The sequence below is a fragment of the Cryptomeria japonica genome, chromosome 10, assembly GCF_030272615.1.
Source record: "Cryptomeria japonica chromosome 10, Sugi_1.0, whole genome shotgun sequence".
NCBI classification, from domain to species: Eukaryota; Viridiplantae; Streptophyta; class Pinopsida; order Cupressales; family Cupressaceae; genus Cryptomeria; species Cryptomeria japonica.
The window spans coordinates 213,680,734-213,695,218 of record NC_081414.1 but is presented as its reverse complement, the minus strand read 5'-3'; positions in this window follow the sequence as shown (position 1 = coordinate 213,695,218).

Here is a 14,485-nt window from a genome sequence, read left to right as displayed (position 1 = left end):
TCATGTTTTTGTTAAGCTTTATGTTTTATGATTAATTAATGTTGTGATTATATCCAGTTATAGTTTAAAGTTTGAAGATCATAAATTAAGTACATTTGAGGTCCGGAATGATTCAGCCCCCCTCTCAGTCTTGTGGTGCATTCAACAATATATTCTTGAGGATACTTAGTTGTAGAACCAACACAAGGATGATCTTGATGATGTTCATAATCAATTCACTATCTCTAGAAAATTGATGGGGCTAAATATGATGATTGTCTAATAATCATAATCAGTTTATTACAATTCAAACCTAAGCATTATGGCTTTGATCTCAACTATTGCAGACTTAAACTTTGATGCATAAGTATGAATTGGCAAAATATAAATTTCTAAAATTTGTTCACCTTGATATTTGTTGTCTAGTAAGCTTGTAAGGATTATGGTATCTACAAACAACTTTAGGGAATTTGTCAAATCTCTCTAGAGTGAAGTCATTTTAGGTTAGACCCCTGGATGGCTTGACTTTACAACTTGAAGGAAAGATTCAAAGACAACATTCACCAACATGCAAGTGGCCTATATGTGGACGATGTTCTTTGTCCCTTCCAAAAATTGAAGTGTGATCTAATGATTTTACTTTGTAATTGCTAAACTTCTCTCAATTTTTAGACGATTCTCTTTGAAGATATTAAGTGTAGGTTGAATATCATTAATACCAAAACATAACAATGTCATACAAACATATAACAAGTCGATTCATGATAATTAGTTAAAAAACGGGGGATCTTCAAATTTGAATTTGAATATTTGAATTCAAGGTTCATTACTATACATTGTGAAATCAATCCTAGTGGCACAAAATGAAAGTAGAAAAAAATATGATCTTGAAGCAAATATGAATGTATGTAAGTGAATTTTAATATAGATCTAATAATAAAAAACAAATGATGAAAATATAAAAAAATAAAATAAATAAATACAAATAAGAATCGCAAAATCAAATTTCATACAAAATGTATCACTTGCCAATATATAATTTCAAAAAAACAATCTAAATAAAAACAACGAAAATAAAATAACAATACAATTTTCATTACACAATATCATAGTTATAAATGAATTTAAATTATAAACAACATTCTTGATTCTTTGTGTTTTTTTTCCCACTTGACTACTCTAATTTTCTTTCATTAATGCTTAAAACTTTGACACCACTATTGACATTAGTTTTAGTATTTTGTTTTAGAATGAATTTGAATGATGTCCATGAGACCCAATAGTTTAAGGGACCAAGCAATACGTTTTCAAATCCTTTTCCAAATTGGCTATTTTGTTATGAATCTTAGGGGAAGAGCACCAATTACTACCCAATGCCTATGTTCCAATTATTGTTCACTCCTTGCTCACCAAACCCCCCAATTACTAACTTTAAAGAAACCAAAAAAATGATAACTAAAAGTCCGTGTACCAATAGCCACCCACTTTACCCCCAATAGTTAGAATTTTTGGACTTTAATTGGAGGAGTTGCGCAACTTTATTGTTACCCATAACACATTGGTCATTTTTGAGGTGGTTCTAGTGCATGGTTATTAGGGCATATTTAAGCAAGTATCGAGCAACATTTGAAAGGACCACTTTTTTACTCTCCTGGGCATAACGGATCTCACAACGTACATCGTGACTATCCAAAAGCTAGAACAATAGGTATAAGTAGTTAAGTTGCATACGAAGACAACAACAAAAAATGGTTGAGATCTTATGTATTTTTTAGGATTTGTGGGTGTGTGAAGTTAACTATAACGACTACTAGTAGGCGAGAGGACCCAATAGTTGAGCACCCTAACTTTGTGCTTCTCAAAATCCTATGTGAAAATTTCAAATCACACCCAATGTTTTACAACAACTTACTTGACTAGTCCTTTGCTTATAACTAAGGTTTCAGGGCCACATCATCAAATATGATCCACATTAGCATGCTTTTTGCCAAGATGTCCAAAACTGCCCAAGAAAAAGGTGAGACCAATGGTTTTGCAAAAGGGAGACCATACTTGTGCAGCTGATGTGGCATCACATGATTAGTTGCTTTTAACAACTATGGGTACTCATCATCAACAATAACAAATTTAAAATCACAACTATTGGTTCAACATTGACAAAAAAATTTGGACATTAAATCAACAAGTGTGGGTATTAAATCAACAAGTATGGGTATTAAATCAACAATTACTGTCACAACCATTAAAACGCACTCAAATACTAGATCATCTCCACTACGCTTCCCCTAAGTAAGAAACTCATTCAAAAAGCTTATTCATTCTATCCACTTTTAAGTAAGAGCATAAAATATACATTCTCAAACAAAGTGAGGTCCGTCTCATGTTCTCCTAAGTGATATCCCTGGCCCCTCCCATGGAACCATTACAATTATTCAAATGTTAAAAGATGTCAAAAAAGAGCGTTTAAACGGACGTCAAGTGTATTAGGTTTGGTAGTGCGGTTCCCAAAGCTAATGCTCCACGTGTTCGGTCCACAAAGATTAGTGGACACACTGCCCACTGCCCATTGCCACTGCCCACTGCCCGCTTCGTGGATCACACGTCACCTTGGACTGGCGGGCAGAGGCGAGGGAAGCGCGCAAACAAAATCACGGGGCAGTTTTTGCCGTTCACTCACGTCATTCTTGTCAATTATATTTTTTAATTTTAGAAAATCCCTTGGCGATTGTGTATCTGATTCTTTTCGAGGACATTATTGTGAACTGAGATATTTTGTGGGCTTAGCCGACTTATTGGAGAATATGAAATATGCTACAAGGATAGTTTTGCTGACGTCATTTAAAAAAAGTTTTTTTTCTTTCTAAAATTTCATAGGATTTGATTTTTAAGGGATTTGTTTATGAATTTTTTTGGTTATTTTTTTTTTAATGAGAATAATAGAGTATATTTATCTTTATGTCGAAGATATCATATTTGTTCATTATTTCACTTGAAAAATTATCATATTAATAGATTTATATTGAACTATTGACCAGAACAAAAAAAATTGTTAAGATTACATTATTATTAGTAGTATTATATTATCATATCATTATATTTTTATTTTATATTCTTTTATAATTAATAATATTAATAATTACGAAGTGAGAGATGCACAAAATTGATTGATCAATTAAATTGAGATGAATTGATCAATATAATTGTGAAGTTAACAAATTGCATTGTGTTGATAAACAAAATTGATTGATCATTAAACTTTGAGTGACTGGAAGTTGAGAGACAGGAGATAAAATAATATAAAATTAAAAAATAATAACAATTTTTTTGCATCAATATGTGAATATAATATGCCTTCAACAAGATATAATATGCCTTCAACAAGATATTCATTATGTTAAGCGAGGACGATCTTGACATATTTACATTTACCGAGATACTCCTTAATGAACTCTTTAAAACTATTCTAACAAAACTAATTCTTTTATAAATTATAAAAAATGAAAAAACTAGACTAGTATTTCCATGTTGTTGGGGATGAGCGTACTATAGAGATTCTAATAGTTTGTTTCTTTGTATAAGAGGTGTTGAAATTAGCAAGATTCTTAGAGCTTGTCTTTCATATGGATTCCTCTTGATTAACGTTATATGCTTTGCCAACTTTATGTTAGGTGAAAGCAATGTGTTGTTAAGTTTAGACAAGTTTGGAAGTGTTGCTTTCGTGAGCACGTGATGTAAAGCTATGTAAGTGGATTGCTGGTCTTAGTCAAGGGAGTGCTTGAGCTATATGACTCGAACAATATTAATATTTTACAGATGAAGCATGAATACAAAAATTCAATGTTTAATTCACATAAATAGTTTTTGGTTTTTGTTTTGTTTTTTAATTTTTTACACATAAATAGGCATTAGTTAATACTATAATCTATCATGAGATATAGTTTTGTTATTAAAACGAATGTTGGAATTTAGTTTTAGATTTATAAAGATTTTATCGTGTTATATATTTTTATTTGATTTGTCATTATGTTATGTGTTTTGGATTTGTTACATGAATGTTTAATGATTGATAAATTTATTGTGCATAGTTTCTTGTATTAGTTGTGTGCGTTTATTTTCTTTACGTTTTGGGTAAAACTGCGCGATCCATCATTAGGAAGAAAAGAGCAAGACAAAAGAACAAAATGATCAACTATCGTCTGATGTTTGTGTTCACTTTTTTATAATTGTAAATTTAGACTTTATGTATAAATTTGAAGTTGGTCAATTGGATTTAAATTTTACTAATTTTGATGTTAAGATTTTGTTTATCTTGGTATCTACAACCTTTGTTTTGAAAGGGCATTGTTGACAGTGTTCAAAGATTTGTTTATTTATTTTTTATTGGTTAAAGACAGTATTGTATTAATAATTAAGCAAATATTAACAGTAATATCCATGCCTGTAGTAAACCAATTTAAATAATCATTACTGAAGAAAAGAAAAAAACTTAAACCCCTCAGTATCAAGTACCTACCCTAACATCTAATAGCCCTTCGTTTACTACTAATCCCAACTGCTACCATAAACCATATCACCTATCCGCCCTTACAAAACAAAAAGGACATGTGCCATAATATAAACAATACATTTTCATAACTGAAAACAAGAACTTGTAACTTTATTTCTTACTAGCTCTTGACCCATGCAAACCTACTCAACTTGCTCCCTCTCCTAGTCTTCAATATACTACTTTACAATTTGCCACCCTATCTTGGCCTCTGCACGCCCGTCATTGATAGTGTAGACACCTAAAATTGTCCTAGCTTAATTAATTAAATATTTTATTTATTTAATTATTTTATCCTAAGCCTTCTATTAATGAAATAAATATTTAATTATTTAATTAACTCACTAATCCTCTTCTAGCCTTTCTCATTTAAATAAATATTTTTATTTATTTAAATTACCCTTTTCCTAAATTAAATAAATATTTTATTTTTTTAATTGATTCATTAGCTTTTTCCCTCCATGACACTTGTCATTCATCTCTTAATTTACCTTTAACCACCTCTCTAATATTTTCCTATTTTCTATACCTACCCTCTAATTTGAGTCGACCATTTATCCTTCAACCTCTTAATCCCAGCCCTCCATTTCTAGGGCACTCTTTATAAAAGAGACCTCTTCCTCTCTCTTTCGATAAGGAGAAAGTGATTGAGTACCCAAACTCTATCGAATCGCATACTCAATCACATCCATTCTCTATTGAGCTCTTGTGCACACATAAATCTAAGAGCAAATATATCAAACAAGATCAATGGAGATAGGAGGACAGTGAAGACAAGCCCTTGGAGAATGCAAAAGGTATAATTATATTTTATGTTATATTCTTGCACAATCTTAGGTTCTTCATTGGTTTTATGTTGGATTCCATTGTAGACCTAAGGTTTTAGTTGTTGATTCCCTTAGGTTTTACAATAATTTTGATATCTAAATATAGCATAAACATTTTGGCACACATCATCTGTTGAAAATGGATTTATGATAAGCAGAAAGTGATCAAGTAACCAAACTCTGTTGAATTGCATAGTCAACCACATCCATTCTCTATTGAGATCTTGGTATGAATGGGAATGGAGATCTGATAAATCAACTAGTGATTATGAGCCTGAAGAGACTCTTAGAGAGCCAAGTGAACCTACAATAGAGGAAAAATTTAGAGAAACATTCAAAATTGGTCAAACATCATCAAGCTTGACACCCTAAGACAAGAAGATAATGGTGAAGCATGGATAAAGACTTTTTGGGATCTCGAACCATCTATGTCTTGAGGCTCTAAGTCAAAATTGAGAAAAGTTAGAACTCTCGTTATCGAGTGTCCTTTTAGTGACGTCGATATAGCTAAATTTACAATCGATACTGATGAGAAGAGTACCAAAGACGATCTTGATGAATTCATTGACATAAACAAAGACACTTGTGTCTTTACCCTTACACCATCTGATTTTGAACATTTTGATAGTCGTTCCCTCAACTCATAGATTGGGACCAACAAGGACCTCCGTAATTTGACACCTTCCAAAATGATGAGGCTTTTATAGATTATCTTGACGTAAGAGATGATCTCTCTCTTAGGGACCATAAAATAGGACACATTATTGAACTCACCAGTGTGGCATACTTTGGAGAGGGTGCCAAACCTTCTAGTTGCAAAAATATAAATAAAAAAATAATGGATGGGTCTTCTAGTGAAAATTGCTTTGCGACGCTTTAGACCACAAAAAAGTAAAAAGAAAGGATAGATTCGATGGTGAAAACCTCCATGAGGTGCCAGAGGATGGAAGATTTGACACTCTCCTCATAAAATCATACTAGGAGAAGTCATCTATGTTGATTGAAGAGACTGTCAAGATAAATATTGGGATAGAAGAAGAGCCACAAAAAATATTTCTTGCCAAATCATTGACATAACAAGAGCGACCCAACTTCACAAGGTTTTCCAAGGAATGCCAAATCAATTTTGCATGGTCCTATGCAAATATGCCTGGATTAGATCTTGACTTGGTCATGCACCATTTGACAGTTACACCAGGTGCAAAAATGGTTAAGCACGAACTAAGAAAGATGCATTTGCAAGTGGCATTGTTGGTCAAGGTTGAACTTGAGAAGCTATTGGATGTTGGTTTCATAAGACCTATTGATTATCCTGAATGGATCTCTAATCTTGTACTTATTGCCAAACCAGATGGCAACTTTAGAATATGCACAAACTTTAGAGATATAAACAAGGCTTTCCCAAGGATGACTTTTTGTTGCCTAACATTGATTTGATCATCGATATCACAACTAGACATGCAATGCTATCATTAATGGATGGATCCTCCAGATACAATCAAATTAAAATTGCACCCTAAGATCAACACAAGATTGCTTTTACATGTCCTTGGGGAACCTTTTGCTGGAATGTCATGCCTTTTGGATTGAAGAACGCAAGTGCTACATATTAGAGAGCTACATGACCATGATCTTTCATGATATCATGATGTTATAATGGAAGATTATGTAGATGACCTCTTGGGAAAATTGATCACAAGAGAAGACCATTTGAATGTCTTAGAAACAATATTTGATCGCTTGGAGAAATAAAAAGTCAGATTAAACCCCAAGAAATGTGTCTTCGGAGTGACCTCCAGGAAACTCCTAGGATACATAGTGTCACTACGAGGCATTGAGGTAGATCTAGCTAACGTCAAAGAAATTTTAGAAATGCCTCCTCCAAAGAAAATCAATCAACTAAGGTCATTACAAGGAAAGCTCCAGTCAATCTGCAAATTCATTGCTCAACTTGTAGATAAATGTCATTTGTTTCAACGTATGCTTCATAAGAATATCAAGTATAAATGGGATGACAAGTGTCAACAAACATTTTAGTTGCTCAAACACTATGTCATGAATCCACCAATGCGCAATTCAAGGAAAACCTTTGTTACTCTACATATTAGCAACAACAACAACACCAGGGGCACTTTTGGCACAATGGGACCTTGAAGGAAAATAATGGGCTATCTACTACATTAGTTGCACTTTGGTAGGGTATGAGCTTGATTAGACTCCTATTGAATGTGTGTGTCTTGCCATTTTTTTTTCACAAAAATTGCGACATTATATGCTCTCATAAGACTAAGCTTGTAGCAAGAATTGATCCACTTAAATACCTATTCAACAAAGAAACTCTTATAGATAGATTGGCTAAGTGGGCGACGATCTTAAGTAAGTTCAACATTGAGTACATCGACAAAAAAACCATCAAGGGACAAGTCATTGCAGATCAACTTGTGGATGCACCAATGGTTGATGATTCTCCTCTCATATCAGAATTTCCAAATGAATCTATCCTAACAGTGACACAATCAAGATTATGGAAACTATATTTTGATGGATCCTTCACATAACATGGAGTAGGAGCAGGTATACTCTTCATCATACCTCAAGGAGATTACATCCTGAAGTCATTTGATTATCTTTTGTTTGTACGAATAATATTGCAAAATACGAGGTATTAACTACATGTCTATGGGTTGTAGTATAATGGAAGATCTAGGGACATGAACATGTTTTTAGTGATTCTCAACTTGTGATCCGTCAAACAAATGATGACTATTAAACCAAAGATGAGAAACTAATGTTGGAGATAGTTGTTAGCATGAGCTTGATGGTTTTCATTGATGTCAAACCTGGTTATCCAAATGGATATTGGTTCGGATATGCTTTGTCAGACCTTGGTTATCTAGATGGATGTTGCTCTGGATACTCTTTTGGTGTTGGTTATGTCATCTTGTATTCAAGGTGGTCTGGAATGCCTTTGGTTCCCTCCAGATATGTTGTTAATTGTATTTTGGTTTAAGTGGATCATGTTATTTTGGTTTGGATATGTGTTGGAAGATGTGTTGAGATATTTATTTGGGTCTCATTTTGGTTTGTGGAGATCCGCATGGAGTTTTATTGCATTGGAAGTGGTTATGTGGTCAATTGGTTGATTATATCTACATGTTATGCTTTGTAACGTTCTTTGGAACATATCTTAGCATGTGTGAATTGTCAAATCATTCACGGGATGATGTTTTATGATATGTTTTAGTTCCCTCTTTCTCCTAGTGTTGACCAATCTAAGTATTTTAGGTTCGGGTGGCTTATTTTGTGTAACATTACTTATTCTATTTTGGTCAACCCTTGATTAAGATTTTAATGTTGTATCTCATATATAAGATGTGTGGATGGATGAATTGAGTATGGATGAGAAGTTAATTGTGTGAGAAATGTATACAAATGATTTGCAAGTAGATTTGAGTTTGTGGTGATGCAAAAGTCAAATTGAGAAGAGCTTTGAAGCTAATATATTCTGCAAGACAGTGCGTTGTGGCAATAGAGATCATCAAAGATGTTTACCATGTTATTGGTCACTTGATTATTGTTCAAGGTAAATTTCATGATCAAGAGAATCCTTCTCGATTTTATTTCAACTATTTCATTTGTTGTTGATTGACAATGAGTCCTTCGACAACAATTTGTATCTTGTCTAGATGAAGTGTTCTTTAGTTGTACAAGTCCTTTTGTATCTTGCCTAAGGCAGTGTGCCTTATTTATACAAGTCCTTCAGGTGTTGGTGCTCTGTGATTGCAAGCCTAAAATGTTGTAAACATTGTTATTCATATTGTGAGTTAGATTCTCACTGTGGTTTTTCCCTATTTGGGTTTTCCAAGTAAATCTGGTGTTTATGTGTTTCTACTTGATGTGTTGATGATTAAAGTGTTGTTATTAAATAAGTTGAGTAATAATTATTTTAAAATTTTTAGATTGATTCACCCCCCTTATCAATCCTATTGGGTGTTCAACAATTGGTATTAGAGTGAGGTTCCTCTTTGGAAAGATTAACCGCTTGAGGTAGATCTAGAAATGCCACTTGAACTTCATGTTAAAGCTCTGATGTTTGATGGAAAAAAAAATAATTATTGGAAGGAAAGAATGGAATCTAGGAGATTATCCAGACTGGATATCAACAACTTCTAAATGGACCATCAACTCCAAATGAGATCAAGGCTTACGAGACAAATGCAGAAGCTAGAAAAAATCTTATTAGTGATGGAATTAGGGAGAAATGAGAGGGTGGGAGAATCAATGTTCTACCAATAAAGGAATTTTCAAACATATTATTCTCAGACCACCAGAACCAAATGCGAGAAAGTAAAATGCAGAAACACAAGATAATCAACCACAAGATCATAACACCAATATTTTTATGTGGAAACCATGAAGGGGAAAAACCACGGTGGGATTTTAACCCACAATATTATTCCACTATGGCCAGTAGTAAAATAATATTACATAAAGGGGAATGCACCTGCATTCAGTCTTACAACCTAGAGCTCACTGCTCAAATTACAATATGGAAGTCTCGCTGACTTACATATATTTTATAAAGATAACTAAAATGATTGAACTCCAAAATAGCATCAAGCAATGCCTGGATGAGTTCTGATTAAGTGCAAAAAGTTTGAGTGTAACACCTCTGTAACTCTGCCATGTTCTGCTTCTCAGTCAGCTACCGAATCAAGAATGTGCATGTGAAACTACATCAAATAGGTTTCTCGATCACCACTCACTCATATCATGCAATCTAATACATCAAAAAGATCTTCTACATTGGTCATATATATCCACATAAAAAATAAAACATTCATCAAGTCGACCATCCATATTATGCAGTGTAACGTCTAACCGGGTGTCGGATAAGACCGAATCTCTAAACCATATGCGGGTCAGCCAAATGATGTCAAAATTATTTCTACATGCTGACCCTATCATCCCATGCATGAATCTCACCACTGCAATGACCGCAAGAATTCCAGACGAAAAGTGCTCTGCTTATCCTGAAATACCGGTGATAGATTACTAGACCATTTCTCTTACCGGTTACCAGAATCCATAACTATCGAATGGGAATTATAAGAAGAGTTGCTATCAATGACAACCCTAAACCATTATACATGCACTAGAATCCACCAGATGAGTGTCAATTGCCAACAATCTCCCCCTTTGGCATTGATGGCAACACTCATGAAAAATGACTAAGTGTTGAAACCTGTATACCAGATCAAAATTTCTAAGGCTCCCCCTTAGACCAGAACTCAAAACTTGTATCATTCTCTATAAAATTTTCACTCCACTCTCCTCCTTTGACAACAATTCCAAGGATTGCTTAGTGTTGCACAAAAACTTATATACAAGAGTACATACCGGATATTCTATACATACTTGAAGATATATACAAAAATGGTCTTCAAAAATCCTAAGTGGGTATCCCACCCATTCTTCAAGTTTTCCAAAACTATGATGAAAGCACTAAAAACATAAGCATATATCTCCACATCTTTTAATTCATATGAAACTGGTTGAGCCATTGCCTTTATGCAATCAACTTTTTTGCTTAGCATGGTGTCCATCCGGGGGGCAATAAGGTTCCAGAGTTCACCAACCTACCTCAATATCCTGTCCTTTTCTGAATTAAAGCTCGAGATTTGATCAATTAGAGCCATCATCTGACCTTGCTGGCAAGAGCTGCATTGGAATCAAAAGATTGAGATATACTACAAGCTTGCCCTAACAAATATTGATTTGCTTGTCTATATCTGAAGTGAATTTGGGTAATACAAGGCATGACTTATATATCTTTCCTCCTTCACTCAGTACCTCGGAGATAGTCAACAGTCTTTTGTTTAATTTGATCATGTCATCTTCAATCATCTTTCAGAAGGTCTACATTCGCACCTCCTTAAATCTGTCCAAAACTTTCTTTGTGGTTGCCTTCTCCAATAACTCAAAATTGGTATTGATATTGTTGATTAATTGTAGTAACTTGTCAGAGGGGTTAGAATTTGGATCTAATTGCACTTCCGGTACCACCTTTTGCAAAACACCTACAAACATCTTAATCAACTTTTTGTCCTCAGTCTTTGATTTAACCAAGTCCTGACTAGCTTGAGCCTGAACTGCTGCAACAACCATCGGCCTTTCAGCTAGAGACATATGACCAATTTCAAGAGGTCTATCAAAATTGATGGAGATCTATAGGAGAATTATTTTCCCTTTGTCCCTCAGAGTGTCAATTGCCATGATTACTGGGACATTTTCAGTTTGTTGCTTTCCCTTATTGATCTCTTCTTCCTTATCTGATGCCTTGTCCTTCTTTTATTCTCCTTTTCTTGCATCTTTTTCTCTAACCTATGAACCGGTGTCACCACTTGGTGTAATATCAACTTTTGGAGTCCCTATTTCCTCTGTAACTTTCCTTTCCATTAACTTTGGGTAGTCAACCGGAGGATTTTGACTGTCTCATGCTTCAAGGTTACATTAACCTAGACTTCTAGATTAGCCTCTGTCTGAGTGTCATCCTTTTGAGTACCTTCTTGTACTTCTGGATGGGAAGTATCTTCCTTTTGAGATTCATCATACTTGGGGTTGATTGGAACCCAATTGTTCTTTAGAAACTTTTTCCATATCTCTTCAGTTTCTTTCCTTACTTCCTCAACCCTGCCAACCATAAGTTTATTTACTCTGTTTTTGCTTTGGAATTCCTTCTGATTGACCTGCTCCATGAGATTATAAACTTCTTCTTGAGAGATGCAAGCACTAATATTTATTAATTCATGTTCTTTCATTTCCTTATCTAATCGGCTTGCAGTTAACCTTCTAGCATGAATATAAACCTTTCAGAATGCTACGGTCCAACTCAATTAAAGATTTGTTGAAGTTATGCAAATGTAACACAACAACTTCCTCAATTTCCCTTTGTTCATTCTCATCAAAAAATTACAATGTACATTGATATTCTAGAGATTTATATCATTAACTATTCCGTTAGTCAATTCTTTTGCAGTCAATGGGGGAATAATGGTATATTTACCTTCTATCTTACCAGATTCAAGAATTTCATCAAGCTTTGTCCTTATCTTTTTGATGCAGGAGCACCAATGTAGTTCTTACCGGTTGAGCAGTTAGCAGTGGAATTGCTTGGAGATCGTGGCATTTATTTGTGTTTAAGAATTTAGCATTGAGGATTTGGATTTATTCCCTCAAGTTCGTGGTCTTTGTCGTGTTCGAGTTTCATGGCATTTGGATTTATTTCTGGTGAGATATGGATTCTGGTATTAGCACGGTTGATATGTTCTTACTGGTTAGTCTGGCAGTATGTTGAGTGAAGATGATTTTGGGTTGGAGTTGATCCCCGTGACTTGCGTATAGTTGATTTATGTTTCTTGGGTCTTTTCTGATGTTCCCGGAAGACCACGTGATGTTTTGTGCATTAGAAGTTGTTCTTAGTGATTTGAGCCGACTTGGTATTGTTTACACGTTTCATAAACCGGTTGGTCTTTGGGCCGACTTGATCAAGTTATTATTATTTGTGGATGGTATAAATAGAGGTTTGCAATTTGAGAAGACAAAAGGTAGAAGATAGAAAACAAAATTTTGAGATCGAGCAAGATGTAGTTTGCAGAGAGATTTTGATCCGGGGAGACTGAAGTTGGGATGGGTGAAGTCTAGATCAATGCAGAATAGTGCAGATTGTTACCAAAGACCTATTTGACGAGCAAAAGATCTGCAGATCTTAGATTTGTATATTGATTCTGATGAGATTCTGGTTCGGTGAGACTGAAGTCGGGATGGCTGAGGTCTATATTAGTGCAGAACAACGAAAGTTGTTACCGGATGATGATTTGTTGAGAGGATGATCTGCGAATCATAGATCTAAGTTGTAAGAGTTTTTTTTCTAATCTTGGGTTGCAATCCAGCATGTGGCATATGTAATTCTTCAAGTTGTTATAAGATTTGTTCATACTGTTACCGGTTGTTCTTTCTGCTTTATGTGGTGTTGTGTTACCGATTATCAGTATATTTTGCATTATATTTCTGTTAGGTTGCAAAGATGAGATGTCCTTCATTGGATTTCCCTACCTTGACTGCATCAAGTGGTATCAGAGTTGGTTTGTGAACGTGTTTTTGGAAGAAGACCTAGTTATGCACTGGTTGGTTGGAGAGGAAGTTGAGGCAACTTGTGGACTTGTTCAGATCGTTGAACTAGATCAAGTGATGGGACTCACTTTTCAATTAACCTCGAGAGTCTGATGCAGGAGCACTAGTGTAGTTCTTACCAGTTGAGTAGTTAGCAGTGGAATTGCTTGGAGATCGTGGCATTTATTCGTGTTTGAGAGTTTAGTGTTCCGGATTTGGATTTATTCCCTTAAGTTCATCGTCTTTGTTGTGTTCGAGTTTCATGGCATTTGGATTTAATTTTGGTGAGATATGGATTTCGGTATTAGCCCGATTGATATGATCTCTATGACTTGCGAATCGTTGATTTATGTTTCTTGGGTCTTTTTTGATGTTCCTGAAAGACCACGTGATGTTTTGTGCATTGGAAGTTGTTCTTAGTGATTTGAGCTAATTGGTCTTTGGGCCAACTTGATCAAGTTATTATTATTTGCAGATGGTATAAATAGAGGTTTGCAAATCATTTGAGAAGACAGAAGGCAAAATATAGAAGAAGAAAGTTCAAGATCGAGCAAGATGTAGTTTCCAGAGAGATTCTGGTCTAGGGAGATTGAAGTCGAGATGGTTGAAGTCCAGATCAGTGCTTAGACAATGTAGACTGTTATCGGAGACCTATTCAACGAGTAGAAGATCTACGGATCTTAGATTTGTATATTGATTTCGACGAGATTCTAGTTCGGGAAGATTGAAGTCGAGATGGCTGAGGTCTGGATCAGTGCAGAACAATGGAAGCCATTATCAAATGATGATTTGTTGAGAGGATGATCTACGGATCATAGATCTAAGTTGTAAGAGTTATTTTGTAATCTCTTCCTGCGGTCCAACATGTGGCATATGTAATTCTTCAAGTTGTTATAAGATTTGTTCATACTGTTACCAGTTGTTCTTTTTGCTTTATCTGGTGTTGTGTTACCGGTTACCG